The 14,705-nt window shown below is 32.0% G+C and overlaps 1 long non-coding RNA gene across 1 annotated transcript; it reads left to right on the forward strand.

Moving 5' to 3' along the window:
* Positions 1 to 13,052: 13,052 nt before the first annotated feature.
* LOC129287533 (uncharacterized) lies at positions 13,053 to 14,340 on the forward strand. The gene is made up of 2 exons (XR_008587730.1): positions 13,053 to 13,358; positions 13,446 to 14,340. It is a non-coding gene; the product is annotated as an uncharacterized LOC129287533 (long non-coding RNA).
* The last annotated feature ends 365 nt before the right edge of the window (positions 14,341 to 14,705 follow it).

Below are 14,705 nucleotides of genomic sequence, written 5' to 3' on the forward strand. Positions count from 1 at the left end.
TTTTCCCTAAATTGCTCATAGGAAATATAGATTTTTTTTAACTTACCAAAGAAGGAAACTCGAATTGCATTTTTGTTAGTTTTATTATGGTTGAAATCATAATTTGGGCGAAGTATTAAAGGTTTTGAAAAAGTTTTGCTGGATCCTAAGCTTCAATTTAGTCCAAGGCTGAGCAGGGGGATTTTGAATGAGAATCATATGCAGTCATCACTAGTTGGTGATAAATTAATTAACCCGCTACCCCATTTAAAACAACCCAGTTTATCAAAAACTTAAATAACCGTAAGATTCATCTAAATTTTTAGACCTAGGAGAATTTATTGTAATAAGGACTCACTGGTTTTGCATTGGATATTGTCTTATGAAAATATGAATATATTATTGTTAAAAACTAAACATTAATTTGTTAAATTTCTAAAGAAACCCTAATAAAAAATACAAGCTATGGTTCAGCTTCAACAACAAGATATGCATATTTTTATAAAACAATATTTAATGCAAAATTGATAAGTCCTTATTGCAATAAATTCTCGTGAAAGGGCCTTAGACGTCATTCTCCTGAAGAACAATTGCAAGGAGTATGTAATTTAATTAATTTTAGTGACATCATAAGCTAAGGGACCATGGAATTATAAAATTTAGGAATAATATAAAATTTTTAATCTTTTAAATTTGTCTCAATTATTAATTTGACCTCCTAAATTTACTTTTTATCAATTTGGTTTCTTAAGTTTTTCTCATTCGTTAATCTGGTTCTTATTGTCTAAATAGGAGATGACAATGTTAAAACATGCGTGTTGAAAAGAATAATGAAATATTGACGACACCCATGTAAATTAATGAAAAGAAGTATAATTATCCAGGTAAAAGGAATAAACTCAAAAATTTAAAAAAAAATAACAAGGGAGAATGAAACATGAATCTCTTTGAAATAGCAAAATGATAATTTAATCTTGCAAAATATGATATTGACATTGAGGTCCAAGAAACTTCTTTGAGATTAAATTTCTATGCAAAATTACTTTAATACCACTTTGTGATTTAGAAAATTATGATTTTCTAAATTGTTTTGGTCATTCATGGAACCAAATTTTTGAATATTTATACCAAACTTGTAAATGATATAAAATTAGTTAAACTTTATTGATAGAAAATTGTGATCTTTTAAATTGTTTGAGTCATTAGTGGAACCATATTTGAAAATACTTACACCAAACTTGTTAGCCATATAAAATTAGTTAGATTTTGCTAATAAAAGAAAATTGCTAATAAAAAATTGTAATTTTCTAAATCTTTTTAGTCATTGGTAAAACCAAACTTGCGAATACTTATATTAAACTTATAAACCATATAAAATTAGTTACAAAAGGGATAATAAAGTAATTTTACACAATAAATTAAATATCAAAGAAGTCACTTGAGACCTCATTATCATTATATTTCACGTGCGGGACTAAATTTTTATTTTCCTATTTCAAGAGAATTTATCTGTCATTCTCCCAAATATCAAAATGATGGGTAAGGGACTAGATTAATAAAATTTAAATTGATTTAAGAGTAAATTAGTTCTGATTTAGTTACATATGCATATCAAGTTATCAAAATAATTTACATATTAAATTAATTTGAGATTAAATTTGTTTTTTAAAACATAAAGGACTAACATGAGAATTTAATAAAACATAAGTAACCAAATCAATAAAAATTAAACTTAAAAAATTAAATTGACAAGATAAATATTGTAGACTAAAAATTTCATTATCACGTGAATCTTATTTTAATATGGAAAAACTGTACATTGTTTTTGTTCTCCTTTCTCATAGACTCCTGGTCTATGTGTGAATGATGTAACCCAAGATAGTTTTGTAATTCCAAGTGTCAGCTTACTTCCATTTATCTTCAATTTTTCAATAATCTGCCTGGATAGAGCCTTATGGCTATTCTTATCCATAATATATACTGGCATGCTGAAAATGTAAAATGCGCGTATAGGGAAGGGGAGGTTGGTATTTTGAAGAAATAGGAAAATATAAAGTGGAAATCACCTGATGTGGGGTGGATAAAGTTGAATCTAAATGTGGCTGTGAAAGGACAGCTAGGAGAGGCTGGATGTGGTGGTTCAATAAGAAATAATAATGGAGGATAGTTAGGAGGCTTTGTGAATATAGGATTGGGTGTTGTACAGCTATTGATGCTGGTGGGGATTTTGGTGTCATGAATTGGTCAAATAGCACTTGTGGGGCCCAAGATGATCACATGGCTTGGGAGGTGGTGCTTCTGTATGATGTTGTTACTAGTAACTGAATGGGAAAGACGCTTGAACAATGTGAAGCTAAGGATATATATGAGGCGAGATTGTTTGCAAGGGTGTGTGAAATTTGTGATGATGCTTCTCCTTTCTGTTGCTTCTTTATCTCTAAGCCTTCCCCTGTATCTCTCTTCTGATCTGTACCTCTCCTTCTTCTTATAATTCCCTTTTGCAACTTATGTAATTCCCTGTAATTAATTCTTCATTAAGAATACCTTGAGTTTATCAGTGACGTTCTTGAGTTCTTGTTCTGCTTATTTTGTTGAGTACGTACGTGATAAAGGTGCTTTCATTGAGAGAGTCAATCCTGCTTCAATGGCTAATGACATTGATGAGACTGAACTTAAAGAGCTACATCAGGCAATTAAACAAGTGGCTAAGGAGACCAAAAGCTTAGTGGCTTTCTTGGAGGCTTCCTGAAAGCAACGTGAGCAGCACTTTGACCGAATTGAGGCTATGATAAATGTGATTAAACATAGCTCGAGGTTTGATGATGAGCACTTAACATTATTAATCAAAGGAGATATTAAGTTTTCGCAAAGTCATCCTGCTCTGGCATCAGTCGTTAATGAAGAGATAACAAATCATCTGGGAATATCAGTTGAACCTCCACCTGCTAGTAATATTTCGTCCGTTGAAGTGATCGCTTCTCTACATTCTTCTCTCTATTTTGACCCTATTGTGCTGCAATCTGATCTTGAATCGAGTGACGAGATAGAAGACATTGTCTTCGTGAACTATGTCCTACCGTTGGCAAAATTTAAATCAAATGGAGAGATAGAATATATATGTTTTCCTTCTACTATTAGAGTGTCCTCTACCGCTGAAGGGACTGTTACAGAAGATGATAAGGGTGATGCAACCATTAGCTTAGGAAATGAAGAGGGTGTTCCATCGGTGATCAGTGAGTCACAGAGTCTGGCTAGTTTGCCGGAGAATGGACCTTTAATGCATGGTGTTTATTTTTTCAAAACTACGTTTGGAGCCCAAGTTAGGGGTCTTCAACCCTCATTCAACTACCCTAGCAACTTCTCTTCCATCTTCAGTCAAGGATAAAAGAGAGCCAACAGCCACGAGTCTGGAGAGTACGATAGAGATGCATTACTTGATCCTTGCAATGTTGCTCTTATAGTAACAGGTTGGCTCAATGAATTCATTCAATATTTGTCATCACTAGCCACACGATTGAAGACTTTGGCCTCCAAAGCCATTTCACACTTCTAGTGTCTCGATCCTCTTTGGCCGTTCAAGTTTAGTACAATGGAAGGGAATTATTAATGGCTTAATATTTGATCCAGGTATTCCCGTCTCTCTTTTTCTTGTGAATTACAACCTACAATCATTTCAATTTTTTCTACAGACTCTAGAGAATTCACATGGTGTAGAATCAATTTAAGTGAAATTCTTGTCCGGCTGTGAGGGTCTTGCTCTTGTCTAATTACCTGTCAAATATTTTATCCTAGTCCCACTAATAACCTTCACTGCTGCAATTTTATTGGGATTCTTGGAGCAGATCATTTTTATTGGAATTCATTAATTTTCAAGTACAGGAATAATTGTGGAAATGATAAAGAAATGCATATGTTTAAAGCACGGCAGCATATTCCATTCAGTGGCTATGTTATCACCGAGTTGCTTTTACGTATGGTTGATTCTTGCTTGTTCACCAGTCTCCATGGAATGTCCTGTTTAAGTTTGCCAAACAGGATTGCATATAAAGTTAGTTCACCAATGACAATCTCTGGTTATGCAATTTATACCCTCACCTTCATGATATAACTCCGAGCTTGTTATGCATATCTCTTGCATGCTTTCTGTAAGAGGATAGGCAGTATTGGTCCTCTTTTTAGAGTTTTTCTTCTTGTGGATTATTAGAGTAAAGAACATTGTGATTTGACCTCGATGTTGAATTTTCACCTTTATCACGAACATACTGGTCTTGGATTTTTCTACTGGATTTTGATGGGTAAAATGATGTTTGTATTACTGTTATTAAAACTCAAGTTGAGATACAGTGTGGTTTCTGGAATCACTTTATCTTGGCTCGAAGTAGGTTCAACATTATCTCTACTTTCTTCAATAATTTTCGATCCTGGAATTATTGAGGGAGTTAGAAATTCGCATTTAATAATCCTAGTCCTTGCATTAGCCCATTTTTACATGTTACTGGTCATATGGGCTTTGACGAAGCTTAGCAATATGATACCTTCTTGGATGTTTCATGCGCCATCCAATTTCTACATGTTAATGGAGTTAAGAGCTGAAAGCATTCCTTATGCTGTATCATCAAACAAAATTCGCCATCTTCATACCCCATACACTTGTGTTGCTCATTATGATTGGGTCATTGTGAACACAAACTCCCTGAGCACCACTAAATACTCAAGCGTTTAATATATGTCTCAAATTCAACCTAATTGATTGGAGTTCCAGGCTTAGTTGTCTTCTAGATGCCCCTTCTACTCTCCCTTATCTGTGCTTCAGACTAGAGTGGAACACACATAAAGATGAAAATACTAATTCAGACCTCCTCCTTCAAGTTTTCAGGTTGATGATAATTGTGCTTATTGGACTTGGCACGGATGCAGAGTACTTATGCATTCAATTCCAAAACTTTTGGGTTAATTATATTTTAATTTCTTGGAATGGTTTGGGTTCTCATGCAAGGTACACCTTGACTGCTTTAAATGCTTCTTCTTTACCCTTTGACCTTGAGGGCAAGGTCAATCTCTATGGGGAGGGTAATGTCATGAGTTGGCCGAATAGCACTTGTGGGGCCCAAGATGAACACATGGCTTGGGAGGTGGTGCTTCTGTATAATGTTGTTACTAGTAACTGAATGGGAAAGATGCTTGAACAATTTGAAGCCAAGGATACATATGAGGCAAGATTGTTTGTAAGAGTGTGTGGAATTTGTGATTATGCTTCTTCTCTTTGTTGCTTCTTTATCTCTAAGCCTTCCCCTGTATCTCTCTTCTGATCTGTACCTCTCCTTCTTATAATTCCCTATTTGCAACTTATGTAATTCCCTCTGATTAACTCTTGATTAAGAATACCTTGAGTTTATCAATGACGTTCTTGAGTTCTTGTTTTGCTTATTTTGTTGAGTATGTGACATTTGGTTAGGATTTCGTATTTTGAAGAGATTGGGTCTCAAGAAAGTAATTGTTGAATCTGATTCCATTGTTGTAACGACCATGATGCAAAATATGATGATTGATTTTGATGTAAATAACAAATTTATTAGAGTTGTACAGAGACTTATGCAAAATATGGTGCTTTTGTATAATGTTACTAGTAACTGAATGGGAAAGACGCCTGAACAATTTGAAGCCAAGGATACATATGAGGCAAGATTGTTTGTAAGGGTGTGTGGAATTTGTGATTATGCTTCTCCTCTTTGTTGCTTCTTTATCTCTAAGCCTTCCCTTGTATCTCTCTTCTGATCTGTACCTCTCCTTATAATTCTTTTTTGCAACTTATGTAATTCCCTGTGATTAACTCTTGATTAAGAATACCTAGAGTTTATCAATGACGTTCTTGAGTTCTTGTTTTGCTTATTTTGCTGAGTATGTGACATTTGGTTAGGATTTCGTATTTTGAAGAGATTGGGTCTCAAGAAAGTAATTGTTGAATATATTCCATTGCCATAGTGACTATGATGCAAAATATGATGATTGATTTTGATGTAAATAACAAATTTATTAGAGTTGTACAGAAACTTATAGATGATAATTGAGATATACAGATTTTTCATACTTATAGAAAAGGTAATTTTTGTGCTGACTTGGTAGCAAACTGAAGTCTTAACTTAGGAATATAGCTTACAATTACTTAATTGTCCTCCTAGAGGATACTGATTTTTGTGTAATTTTTTCGACTGGATGCCCCATTTTTAATTAAAAAAAAGGAAGAAGTTAGTTATGTTTTGTTAGTCATAAAGAACGCATGCATGTGAATAGTGGTGAAAATAACTGACCAAGCTCTCCTTAACCCTTTTTTTTTTCACCTTGTAAAGAAAGGGTTACATATTTTCAATCTCCCATGATATATTTGTCTATATTTGGTACTAGAAAAATTTAACTTTACCTAGTTATTGAACATAGAAAGATATTTGAAAAGAGAATAATGTTTTATACCCAAAGAAATAGATGGTAAACATAAAACTACTCTCTTTGACCGTTGATCATCATATTATGGTATTTATATATTTATTACTATCATAGATTATCAATTGAATAAACCAAATAATAAATTCAATCACGAATTTGAATTATAAGAATGCATTTAATCATTTAAATGCATTTAATGCATGTGAATATCACTACATATAATCAGAGCATATATATTCTAAAAATGTTTTCCCAGTTAAAGTATTTCCACACTCACAAGACAGCAGTTTTATGGAACAAATTGTGCCGCCAGCACTTCCTCTTAAATACAATCAACATATGATCTCACAAATTTTGCATTGGCTCAGTAATTAACATTAGTAAATGATTATATTTCTCATCCTCCACCTTGCGTTAATAATTAAAACATTAATTAATTAGCATTTGATGCATTATCCTAATCGCAAGATTATACCCTAAAAAAATAAAACCTTTATAGACCATAACCAAGTCAACGATCATAATCGAAAATTAACGACGCTTACTTCCTCTTCATATATATCATCGTGCAGTGAGATTACCGAAGCAAATTGCAGATAATACTATCAAAAAAAAATATTTTTGTCGACATTTAACAGTTTTAAATCATTGAATAATATGGCATTTAATATTCTAGAACCTTTTATTTAACAATTTTTAACTGTTGAATATTCTTCATTTATTCAACAGTTTTTTAACCAAACCCATTGAATAAATGTTTGCATTTTTGAGGTGGATATTTGGAAGAGAAAATATTCAACAGTTTTTTTTAACTATTGAATATTATGACTACATTTCAAAAAATATGAAACTGCATTTCTTGCAACCTCAAGTGTTATAAATTATAGAACTATATTCTAACACCCAAAAACAAATTCCAGCTAATAGTTAATCACATATATACATGAATACACAATAAATTCTTATACAAGCTATATACAACTTGAAGTTGCTTACATTAAATCAGTTAGTGGCTAAAATATAAAGCTTAAAATCTTAAAACCTGACTAGGTATATACCTATCTATATCATTTATGTCATGATCCAAAATATATTAATAAAATTAGAATTATTAATTTGGTAACTGACTAAATAAATAAAAAAATAAATCCGTGGATCATTGGAAATTATGTTTCTCTTGTAGTTACCTTTGGTTCCCAGTTGGAACCTTTGCAGTGTTTGGGGAGACATTTTATTTTATTTTAATTTGGTGAAATTACCAAAATGCTCCTTTTTAAAAAAATAATAAATAAAACACCCATAAGAGTTTTTCCCCGATCCTTCTCCTTCACCCGGTGGAAAAACAGAGAGGGGTTCGGGAGACGTCTCGCTTCCCTGTTCTTTCTCTTCCTCCATCTTTTTGATTCATAGCCGGTGTGGGTGTGAATCGTCCATCCGTCGCTGCTGTCAAGGCTGTTAGATTCCTATTTCTCTGTTCAGTATTACATCACCAAAGATCTTCTTCCTCTGTTTTGTTCGACGCTGCTGCATGTTGGAGTTGGTGGCTTCAATATTTTATTGTTCTTCATTCTGATGTTAGTGAGTGAGCGTGAAGGAACGCCGTTCATCGTTGCTATCGGTTGCTCCTTGGTATGCGAGTTCTTCTTTCCCTGTTTCATTCGATGCTGTTATTCAGGGTGAGGGTGATAGAGCTTCATTTTTCCTCTTCTCTTTTGCGGTGCTGATTGTGTAAACTTAAAAATCTTCTCTTCCTCTAAGCTGTGCTTGTGTGCATATGATTTCAGGGGGACATTGGCCCTCCATTTCATTTTTGTTCCCTTTCCTTTCTTTATCTAATGGGGTGTTTGGATGTGAGGAGCTGAAACTTTTTTCATTTTTGTAGTTGGATGTCAAACAGAGGGGAAAATATGGGGCTTAGCTATGTTTTAAAGATAAAAGACTTGCTTGAATAGCTAATCTATGGCCATTCCGTGAAAAACTACAAGACAAATAAGATGAATTGAGGTTTTGTTTTTCTTTCCTTAGGTTTAAATCGATTATTGGTAAATAATTAAGTTTGGGAAGCATAGTAAATTTATATTGATGTTTAGAAATTGTTGAGCAAGAGATTTGAGGAGCATGAGACTTGATGGTATAGTCTGAAATTTGATGCCCACAAAGTGTTTGTTAAAATGTGTAGAAGAGTTGGAATGCAATAATTGAATATATTCAATGTATTAAGGATTAAAATTTAAATTTGGGACCATGTTTTTATCTTATACGAAGTCAGATATTGTTGTGAAATTTAATCTAAGAAATGTAGATGCTTGAAAGTTGTATGGTTGATAATTCACAAATTTTGGTACTTGTGTATGATTTGATTTGAGAACTCATATAAGATGTTTGATTTAATGAATAACTAAGCATGGATAATGAATCACTGACTAAATTTTAGTATAGAAGTTATTCAATTTTATGTTGCAACTTGACATTAAGGACGTTGCTCACGTGTGGGTGTTGGAAAGTCATATGGAATGTAGGAAGATTGTTTTTATTTAATTCTTTATTTTTGACCTGTAGCTTATTTTATTTATTTAAATATTTAAAGATATTAAAATTAAATACCATAGCTTCAAGTTATAATGTTGTGGAAAGAGTGCATATGTAAACAAACAGTTTAGCAAGGACATTGTTTGGTTAAAGTAACAATTAAAGTGTATTATGTGTTAGTGAATTATCATAACCTCATAGATTAAAGAGAAGTGTGGAATAGAATGAAAGCTAAAAGATTAGTATTCGAGAACAAGGGAGGAATATACTGCAATAATTGAGTGAGTGAACAATGACAAGTTTTATAAAATTTTAGAAGTTCAATTATCTTTATATTGAAATGTTTCATGAATAAATCATGTTGTGAGAGTGTTAAGGAGTAAATTGCAATGTTGGAATTTCCTCAAATGAGTGGATAACATTCCAATTAATTTATTGATTAAAATTCTCTTTTATAAAATTATTATTTATATTTTATTTTGTTTTTATCATTAGCAAACCACATATATATGAATAGATACCTCTTTTATTGGATACTTTAGTAAGATGGATTATCTTCAAAATATATCTCTTTTATCATATATTTTGGTAAAATGGCTCATTCCTTAATTATGTTGGATTGATAAAATGTTTGTACGTGTTTAAATAATTTTACTTGATGAAGCCATGCATGAAATTGGGTAAAGAAATTATGAAATGTTGGTTATATATTTTCATGCATGTTTGGAGATTTCTAAGAGAACTATATGCAGAACACTAGTTGCTAGCAGCAGTTCTATTGGTCCTTAGAGCGCTAAGGTGAATGACTGGCTAGTTCGCTTTTGTGGGCTTTGCTCTCACATTTGATATTCGTGAGTCTTATACTTGCATTTGATTTCATAACTTCGAGCCTCATTTAGCTAGCATTATCCTTGTGAATTGTGTGTTTACGTTTGTTTTCGTGGCATAAGTCGTGTTTGTTTACTTACCCTTGTGGATTATATGTTTACATTGGTCTTCATGGCATAATTAAGCTCTGTTTGTTTACTTACCCTTGTGGATTATATGTTTACATTGGTCTTCGTGGCATAATTAAGCTCTGTTTGGTTATTTACCCTTATGGATTGTGTGTCTACATTTGTTACTTGTTCTGTTTAGTCCTTAAAGTTTTGAACTTTTAATTGATATATGCATTTAAATTTTATTGGTTTCAATTAATAAGTATGCTATCTCTTCTATTCACATATAAATTATTTGATTCCTTAAAAACTAAAGATAGAGTGTTTTAGTTTACTCTTATTTAATGGTTTATGATTTTTGATTTTAAGATTTAGTGAGCATATTATATTGAATTATTTTCTTTCCAATTATTTATACAATTGTTTAAGTTTATTCAAGTTATTCTTTTAAATTTTATCATTATTGGGATGTTATTCACTGAAAATTATTATTTTAATTTCATATACATTAGCTAGTAGTGTACTTCCTGCTAATCATTGAGAGGCTGTAGTATTCAGTTGAAGTAAAAAATTGTAGATCAAACTTCTTAAAATGTAAATTTAAAATTCATGTATTATAATTTGTAAATTTAATTTTAGACGCTCAACATAAACTACGGATAGGATCCTAATCTTCTTATAGTGTTGTTTGTCTATTGTTGAGAAGTAGGGCTCCTTTTTGTTTAATTGATATTCTAGAAATTTTGGAAGATTCTGTTTTTGGGAGAAGTTTTGCAAACATTTCTACAAAAGATTGGTGATTTGTAGTTTATATAAAAAGTATTATAAGATTGTCTAATTATAGTAATTACATATTCAAGTATTAGAAATTAGAGTTTTTTTTTTTTAGTTAATGCTTTTGGGATATATATATTGTTCCTATAATCCATATCGGTCACACCTTATTTTTGGGGCGTGACAATTTATGTAAACTTTAAATATATATAATTCTTTTTTTACTATTGCTATTGTTGGTTGTTAAAATTAAATAATACTTTTTAAAATCTCACCTATATTTATGTAACAATTCAACAAGTAACCGTTGCATAAATGGTGTTTTATATTTTTTTATTTTGTAATAGTGTGATGACTTGCAAGGCCCCAACTAGGGTTTCATTTAAGTTTTATTTTTTTAAAGGTTGTCCTCCATGTTTGAATTCTTTTATATAGCATGGCGCAGGAATAGTTATAAATTAACTAATATATTAATCAAATGTTCTAACGACATTTACAATACTTAAGTTGCATCATTGCCAATGACCTTGCAGGCATGCAAGCTCTCCTGTGTAAGTGGGAGGTCATGGGTTTTATCTCACTTGTAATTTCAGGATATTAATGCCTATTTTAATTAAAGAAAGTTGCATCATTATAAATTTGATGTAAATATATATGTATATATATATGGAGGGTAGTTAGTTATAATAGTCCCCGCCTCAAGGGGAGAAAACTTTATATACAGTGATTATTATTATGAATCTGAACGTCGGGAAGCCTAAAAAAAATATAACTTACAAATTTAAGGAGCTATTTTAATCAATAAACTAATTTTTTGAAAAAGAGTTTCCTGTTAGACTTGTAAAATTGGGCTTTTTATTATTGAAAGACCAATATCATGGCACGAGAAATAAATATAATTTAAAAGACATGCAAATATAAATAATTAATCATGAAGACATGTATAAATTAAATTAAAATTAAAAACAACTAAAATTATTGCTCCTCCATTTCAGTTTGTTCTCAAAAGACTCTAAAGACATTCAAAATTGATTTTTGGCTGTCCAGGTATAAAAATTGGACGTTTTAAAATAACCTTAACAACCTTTATTTAGAATATTCAATATTTTGTAGTTTTTAATCCTTTAAATATAGTATAGTATTGTCTTTCTTCTTGATTTGATTTGATTTAAAATCTCATCCTTCTCTGTTTCCCCACCCCCACCAAAAAATATAATAGAGCATGTTTGGTAATCTGTTTTGAGAATAATTTTTTATTCTCCAAAACAAAAAAAGAATAAAAAAATTTATTTGATAATATGTTTTTAAAAAGTATTTTATAGAAAAAAAATAAAATTTTTTAGAGAATAAAAAAATGAAAACATTTTTAAATTATTTTAAAATTATTGTTTTGAAGAGTAAAGGAGAATGAGATAAACACTTATTTTTATTTTTTTTTCTTAGAACATGTTTTGAAAACATCAGTTCTCATAACAATAAAATAAAATTAATTTTAAGCAAGTCCTAAGTCTTTCTCTCTTCCCAAATCATATCAATCCTTAATGACTAATCTTTCTTCTTTTTTTTAATTCCTGTTTTCCTTATTTTGAGCTCCAGTTGCTTTCACTTCTACCTCTTCCTTCTTCTCATATGTGTGTATGCGGGTGTATACATTTGCCGTCTCTTCTTTCCTACTTCTTTTATAATTTTTCTGCTCAATAGATTTTACATCAAAATTTCTTTTTTATTTTGTAATTGAATGATAAGAGAAAAATATATAAAAAATAATTAACTATATATAAACTACTAATAAATTTGATCAAGTATAATTCAAAATATATGTCTATTTAAATATAAAATATGCACTTATCAGGTACCTTGATGTGGAAAAACTGTGTGGTTAAATATTGGGAAAAATTTGCGTAGTTACATCAAAATGTAAACAAACTAGAAATTAAAAATATAATACATGGAACAACGGGCAAAAAAGAAAAGACAACTACATGAAAGATTCCGTGGGTGAGAGGTTTCAACTAAAGTTATATATCATATAAACTTGAATTGCACATTCATCAAATGAGCCATCCTCTCCCACAAGAGATGGAACTCTTGAAAATGGAAACTGCTTACCATGATGAAGATGAGGAAGTGAGAAACCTCTACGATGCAGCATACGAAGGGAGTGTTCTAATCTTTAACTCACTGATAGAGCAGGACCCACTAATCTTGCACAAAATTTGCTCGCGAACAACCTTTGTTGAAACTCCTTTTCACATATCGTCTTTACTTGGTCACCTTGAATTCATCAAAACCCTTCTTACTCTGAAACCCACACTTGCCCGTGAATTTGACTCCTTCTGAAGCACTGCTCTCCACTTTGCTTCTGCAGGGGGTCATATCGATATTGTGAAGGAGCTGCTTCTAGCTAGCTTATGACTAGGCATTCTTGGTTCGTGATGAAGAAGGAACAATTCCATTGCACGATGCGGTATATGAAGAAGACTAGAGGTTGTGACAGAGCTTATCAGACTGAAGCCTGAAATTATGGGGATTCTTGACGAAGGGAAAACTATGTTCCACTTCTGTGTTACATACAACCACTTGGCGATCCTAAAAGCGTAGGTGGAATCGAATATTGGCTCCAATGAGCTTCCCCATTTGAATGACCGGGATGAAAAGACTGTTCTTGATTTGGCTATCATGTTGAAGCAGGTTGGGGTAAATTTTTCTGCCAATCAATTATTCAATTAATATTTTCTTGTATTGACAGAAAACGATTCACTGACATGTTGCGTTCAACATTAGATCGTGAGGTACCTCCTTTCAATTCGTAACATAAGAGAAGCTGCATGCTTGAAGAAGAGATGGACTTTGCAGATCATCATTTCAAAGACTTCAAAAGCCTTCAAATCCAACTCATGTTGACGAACACTGGGATCCAAATTGCTGAAAGGAGCCAAATGGGAAGACCTCCTCAGCCACCACCATTAGAAACTACTTTGGAGAAGGTTTGGAGAAAGATTTCAGGGATTAAGGAACCACATAATTCTAATTGGTTGGAAGAGATGAGGGGGAATTTGAGTCTCGTGGCTACAATGATCTCAACCATAAGCTTTCAAGCAATGATTAACCCTCTAGGTGGTTTCGTTCAACAAGGTATACTTTCAGATAACGAAACCTTCCAATGCGTGACGTCAATCGATGGTTACTATGCATGCCCTGGAGAATCAGTATCAGCCATTGTATATTTCACCCCTACATAAAGTACAATACTATCTGTTTTATTGGATCTCTCAGTGTCGTTCTCTTGCTCGTAAGTGGAGTTTCTCTGAAGCATAAAGCTGTGATATGGATGTTATCCATTGGCATGTGCATCACCCTCACATTTTTATCACTCACATATCTTCAAGGCCTCTACATGGTGATTCCAGAGGGTAAAATTTTTTCCTCAGCCAGGAAAATGTTCATAGCGTCAGTTTGGAGTTGGATTGGATTTCTAGCGGCTGTTGCTGTGTTCTTCACGTCGCGCTTCCTCTTTCGGCTAGTGACAAAAGTGAAGAACATGTTCTGACGTCAGATAACGTTTCATCAAATAATGTATTAATTTGTTCTTTAAGTAATATGGAGCAAACGAACATATCAGAGCTGTTACTTAGATTATTGTCATCGCATGTTCTGTAACTTCTTTCTTCTTTGCAAAGTTGTGTTAATTCATAATGACTGTACTATTCACGTATTTTGAGTTTGTAACACATGCATTTGCTGCTGTTGTTGTGTAGCCCGCGAGTTTCAAATATTAAGAAATTAGAAGTGTTCAATTTTCATATATAACTCTTAAGATTTTATTTTTCCATGGCTGATTTTCTAAATGAATTATATATAATTAATATGTATTTTAAGAAAACAAATTTTCTAAAGTCGAAATTCATGAATTTATGTGAAGTTTCTTTTCTTATTTTTCCACAATGTTTTATGATTTTTTTAATTGAACATGAAACTTTTCTCTTCTACTCTTCTGCTCCAAATTATAAGACAATTAAAAACAAGATTAAGCATATCAATACA

This window comes from Prosopis cineraria, unplaced genomic scaffold, assembly GCF_029017545.1.
Source record: "Prosopis cineraria cultivar Desert tree isolate PC_DT_omini unplaced genomic scaffold, ASM2901754v1 PC12, whole genome shotgun sequence".
NCBI lineage: Eukaryota > Viridiplantae > Streptophyta > Magnoliopsida > Fabales > Fabaceae > Prosopis > Prosopis cineraria.